General features: G+C 56.8%; 1 long non-coding RNA gene across 1 annotated transcript in view; it reads left to right on the forward strand.

Annotated features, from left to right (window-relative positions):
- Positions 1 to 3170: 3170 nt before the first annotated feature.
- LOC111730351 overlaps positions 3171 to 5518 on the forward strand; it is a 9378-nt gene continuing 7030 nt past the window's right edge. The window contains exon 1 of the long non-coding RNA XR_002776645.1: positions 3171 to 3262. This is a non-coding gene — a long non-coding RNA (uncharacterized LOC111730351). The remainder of the gene's footprint in view (positions 3263 to 5518) is intronic.

The raw sequence follows: 5518 nt of genomic DNA on the forward strand, positions 1-5518 counted from the left end.
GTGACTAGTGCTGCCGTGAACGTGGGCGTGCAAATCTCTCTCGGAGACTCTGCTTTCAACTCTTTGGCCTACACGCGTATGTACCCAGGAGTGGGATGGCTGGATCATATGTGAATTCTATGTTTAGCTGTTTTTTTGTTTTTGAGAAAACTAAACATACCGTTTCCCACGGTGGCTGCACCATTTTCCGTCCCCAGCGGAATGAAAACGGAAGGGTTCTGATTTCTCCACGTCCTCTCCAACACCTGTTTGTTTGTTTTCTTGAAATCCTAACGCGCCTGGAGCTTCTTTATTTGAGAGACCAGGAAGCCAAGACTTAGCAAATCTGAACACCTTGTCCAGGGTCGCAGGGCGAATCTGTGGCAGCTCTGGGACTTGTATGCAGGTGGACCGGACCCAAAGCAGTGTTTCCTTCCATTTCTTCTGGATTAGCTCCTGCTGGGCGTGAGTCCGCCCATCACAGGGAGCTGAGCTCAGCACACCTTAGGGTGACGAGAGAGAAGGAAAAACAGTCTCATCAGCTAGAAGTCAGTGTGCAACTGGTTGGGCCAAACACGAATCGATAACCTGGAACGGATCAAATCAAAATAACTCCTGACCTCAGATGAAAATGCCAAGGGCCCGAACGCGGATAATTTTGGAAGCCAACCGAAGACGTGAGTTATTACTTGTCTCGTTGCTTCCTGCTTTCGGTTGGGACTGGAAATGGAAGCACCAGGCCCTGCCAGGAAGTCTCCCCTCGCGGTTTTACTGGTCAGGGCTAATTTAGGAAATGCTGGAAGTCTTGTAGAAACCCCTTGGGAAATTTTGGCCTCGTTTTCCTGCGTGAAAAGTTCTACTCAGTTAGAAAAACCTCAGAAATGACATCCGGCCTCCTTACTTGCTTATCTGGGCTAAACCTCGCCTTTTCTCCCCCCAGTGCGATTCAGTATCAGGCAGCACAGCCAGGTGGCACGGGTCATTTGGGGGCTGGGGACAGACACCTGCCAGCTTTCCCCTGGCTCGGCACAGGCCCGCCCACGGCGGGCGTGCACGGTCCTGTGCAGTGTCTTAAAAAGTGCGCTGGTGTTCCCACCTCGCCCCAGAAGCCCCTGAGTCAGAGCAGGTGAGTTTAATCACCCGGCATCGCCGGCCCACAGGCAGTCCAGTCGGCTGGCCGAGGCGCGTCCAGCTTGGAAAAGGCCGCTGCTTTCACGGCTTCCTGTTTCGGAGAATTCCGCTCTCGCAGGAGGTTTGAGCTCTTACCCTAAAGGTGAGCGTGTAAACCCACCAAACGGAAAACCCGTGCATGGCACTCAGCCCAAACTCAGGCCACCGTGCGGTCCAGCGGCACGCCGAGGGCCCCGCCTCGTGTCCTCCGAGTACCTCCACCTGCAGCCACGTGGCCCTGTGTGTCCCCCTTGCCTCCTGCTGCTCCCTCCCATGTCCCCACCCCACTGGCCTGCCGAGGCCCTTTGTCCAGGCACCCCACCACCCGCCTGCGAGCTGCCCCCTCACCAAGACCATGGACACAAACGCCCAGCACCATGGTGACACAACAGGAGCTCAGCAGAGGACCACGGTGTGAATTTGGGGCCAAACGTTCGAAAGGAACAGCGCGTGCAACCCTGAGGGGAAAGAAAATGTGAACTGGAGTCAGGAAATGAGTCAGCTCCAGAAACGAAGATCCGGATGATTCAGATTTGCATCTGGGGGAACGGGCGAGCCGAAGCTGGGGGGACAGAGCAGGGCTCGGCCGGTCAGCGGCGAGGCCCCCCCAGGGGACGTGGGGTTCCCGCGGGGCTGACGTGCGGGCACAGGCAGCAGGCCAGAGTGGACACCGTCCAGGACACAGACTGGAAAAGACACAGCGGGGTCACGGTCTGATCCCCCGACTCACGACGGGGTCACGGTCTGACCCGCCCGCCTTCAGTTGAACACACCGCAATTCGAAGATGCCTTTAACGCACCTAACCTGCCGGACATCGCAGTTCAGCGGACCTAAAACGCGCCCAGCCCGAAGCTTCTTTCACAATCACATCATGTGTCTCACGTGGCTTATGGAATCCCACGCTGGCCCCGAAGGCCGTCGGAAGCAGTGAGCGCAAATCCCTTGTGCATGGCCGGGATGTGACCATGACAGGGCCACCTGCTTCTCTGTGCTGTGATCAGGCTCCGGAGTCGCTGTGACTCTGGACCCTGACTGCTTAGCGGGCTTAGTGCGCTGCGTGCCGTGTCCCAGCGCCATAAAGTCAAAAAAATTGTTAGGTCGATCCATCACGAGTCGGGGAGCTTCTTAAAGTCAGCCGGTCCTCGTTCATTTATGTAATGAATTTTCCGAATGTTCACCATGTTTGGTGAATAACAGATGGGTCCCTGCCTGGAACAGACATCTCGACATCTTCCATGAAAAGATGCCTAGCACTCGACGGACCAGAACCAACTGATGAATCATTTTATCCTGGAAAACTATGCCGTACAGACTCAGTTTGGCTGGTGGCAACACCGTCATGGCATTCGCTCCCGGGTGCTCACTAATGGCTGGAGACTGAGGAATAAAATTCCGGCTTGTTTTTCCTCCTTAAAAATCAATTTTCATAACAGAACGGCGTTCCATGGCTGATTAATCCGATTCTATTCCTTTGAAAGATTAAATGAAAAAGTCTTTTAGCTGCTTGTGGGACACTCTCTCTCATAAAGGTGCCAGAGACGCTGGGCTGTTGTTTCCTTCTTCTGTGATTCAAATATGTTCTTAGCAATTTGGAAATTATAGGTAAGGCTTTCAAACTCGATTTACATATCCAGCAGCATTTTGAGCTGCAAAAGAAGTTAGAATCAAAACCTCCCTCTTCTCTGGAGAACTGGGGACTGAGGCTGGCGGCGCCCCCTCAGTGTTCACGGCCCATTTTCATCCTCCCACCCGGCTGGGCTGGAGGCACCCTGTGCCCACAGAGGGCGGGCGGTGAGTCAGAGTGGCTCTGATCCTGTCACCTACCTGGGTCTGGCTTGGCAGTGTGACTCATGCCTGAGGCCGGTCCCCAGGAGCCTTCCTGGGCCCCCCTGACAGGATGTCAGCTTCCTGTGGCCTGCGCCCAGGGCCTTCTCCAGTGCTCACGGAGCACGACCCACGGGCCTTGTCATCACCCCGGGCCGGGGACAAATGAGCCATTTTTAAACGGGGATCAGTTTTCCGGAGGTCTAAATCAATCCTGGGGCTCTTTCTTCCTCTGTTCTGGGGGGCCAGATAATTCGATGAGCTTCTCGGTGGCAGAGCTGCTTCGCGGTAAGCGACCCGTTTCCCTGGAGGCAAAGGAATTCTCGTGCAAGTGGTGGCGATGATGACGGAAACGCACCTGTCCCTCTATGCTGTGCCTGCGGTGGGGGGCAAAGGCAGGATGGAGCTCGGGGGGCGCCTGGGGAAGAAGGAGCTGGGCCCCAGCAGTGTGGCTGTGACCAAGGAAAGGGCTGAGGACTGTCAGGCCGAGCGGAGCCAGGAGCAAGAACACCCAAGACTGGCCTTATGTTTCCTTACCATGCTGTGACCCTCTCGGGCCAGCCGCCAGCCCAAGGAAGGGCATGAGAAACGACAGTCTCTAGGTTAGCTGTGCTCCGATGCTCCAGGGCGAGCTTGGCTGATCTCAGGAGCCTGCAGGGTGACAAGAGCTGACAGCCCCCCGGGATGGGTGTGAGGGAAGCGGAGGCTCCCCAGGGAGGCGCTTGCGGGGTGGGGCCGACCCGGCGCTCGCTCAGAGGTGCTGGGAAAACGGCCAGGTTACACTATGTTCTCGTCACTCTGGTGTGGTTCTAGAGGAAATTTATTGGAGATCAGATGTCAAGATGTCCTAAGTCTAAGGTCTGTTTACAGATAGCACGCACTTAGCGCCTCCCACGAAGACGGGCGTCAAGCGGGAAAGCAGACGCCCTGGGCACTGGGGGAGCCTGGGCAGCATGGAGTGGGCACAGGTGGCCAAAGGCCACCGAGGAAAAGGCCAGGTCCAGCCTGCAACGCTGGCCGCTGTCTGGGGCTGGAATTCACCCCACACTTGAATATTAGCAATACAGACTCAGCAAACGGACAGTCCCTCCTACGCTAGTAGGACATGGGGCCCCTGTGGACACCCATCTTCACTTGGAGCAAGGGTTAACTTTATGTGTCAACCTGGCAAGGCGATCGTGGCCAGGTTTTGGTCAAACACCACTTTAGATTCTGGATGTTGCCATTGCTGTGAAGGCTGTTGCTATTATTTGTTTTGTTTCTTTGGTGAGATTAACTTTTAAATCAGTGTACTCTGAGCAAGGCAGATTACTCTTCCTCTGTGGGTGGGCCTTAACTAATCAGTTGAAGGTCTTCAGACCAGAGACTGAGGTTCCCCCAAGGAAGAAGGGATTCCGCCTCCAGACTACCCTTGCGCTTGAACCGCCACGCCAGCCCCTCCCTGGGTCACCAGCCTGCTGACCCGCCGGCTAGCTTCTCAGACGCCTGCGCTGCGCGGGCCGTTTTGCTGGTCCTCTAGGCGAAAACTAAGCGGAAAGGACAGATAAGGCACAGTCCCCCCTCTAAAGTGACTTGACGATCTTCTAAGTTCCACTCACTTAAACGTTTTGGTATGTAGGGTCCGAGAATATAGACTCCGGCTGCGGGGTCGGTGGACCCTTTCCTGGCACTTGCCCAGGCGTGGTCCGCTCGAGCCGGCGTTGGCAGGACGGGGAAGGGCACAGGGCAGAGAATCCAGGTGTGTAAAGCAGGTGAGAAGCTACTGCGTCAGCGCAGGGGGGAGTTCGCAAGAACCTCACTAAGACGATGCGAGGACGGTGACAGGAAGAACAGGAGGTGGGGACAGAGCAAGCTGGACGCGGAGCGAGCTGGGGAGGTCAGTGAGACGCGGCGAAGCTGAGTTTCTCCCGCGCAGGCTGGCGCCAGGGCTCAAACAGGGCCCGGCGGGTTTTGAAACGTTACTTACTTGATCTCAGCCACCACCACCTCGTGGGGCAGAGGCAGCAGCCCTCCTTGGAAAAGAACTTTTAAACACTGGGTCACCCGAGCCTCTTAAATACAAGGGGACCAGGGTGGCTTTCCGTTTGACTTTAAACACAGTTCCTTCCGTAGGGGCTCAGAGCCCGGGGGAGGGGCACCAACCAGCCCAAGGCCCCTGGGGGGAAGGGAGAGGACCAGGCCTGGAACCGGACCTAGCTCAGCTGCAGGGCCAGCGGCGCTCAGGGGGCCTGGCTGCGGCCTGGTCCGCAAAGCCGGGGATGGGGGTGGGCGTCCTGGGGGAGGCGGCGCGCGCAGGCTGAGCTAACGGAGGCGGGAACGTGGCCCGGGCCAGCGCCTGCCACTCGGGCACCTTGCAGAGTGGATGGCAGCAGAGTGGTGTCCAGCTGGAAGTGATGACAGGCGTGGAGGACAGGCCAGGCGTCTCATCGTCCACTATTCTGTCTGGGATGTGGGAATGAGACCGGCCCCAGACCAGGTCATACTCAGCGGGGAAAACTGACCCTTCTTGCTAATAAGGACCAGTGGGAGCTCAAGCCATTAATA

The sequence above is a fragment of the Pteropus vampyrus genome, unplaced genomic scaffold (genome assembly GCF_000151845.1).
Source record: "Pteropus vampyrus isolate Shadow unplaced genomic scaffold, Pvam_2.0 Scaffold308, whole genome shotgun sequence".
NCBI classification, from domain to species: domain Eukaryota; kingdom Metazoa; phylum Chordata; class Mammalia; order Chiroptera; family Pteropodidae; genus Pteropus; species Pteropus vampyrus.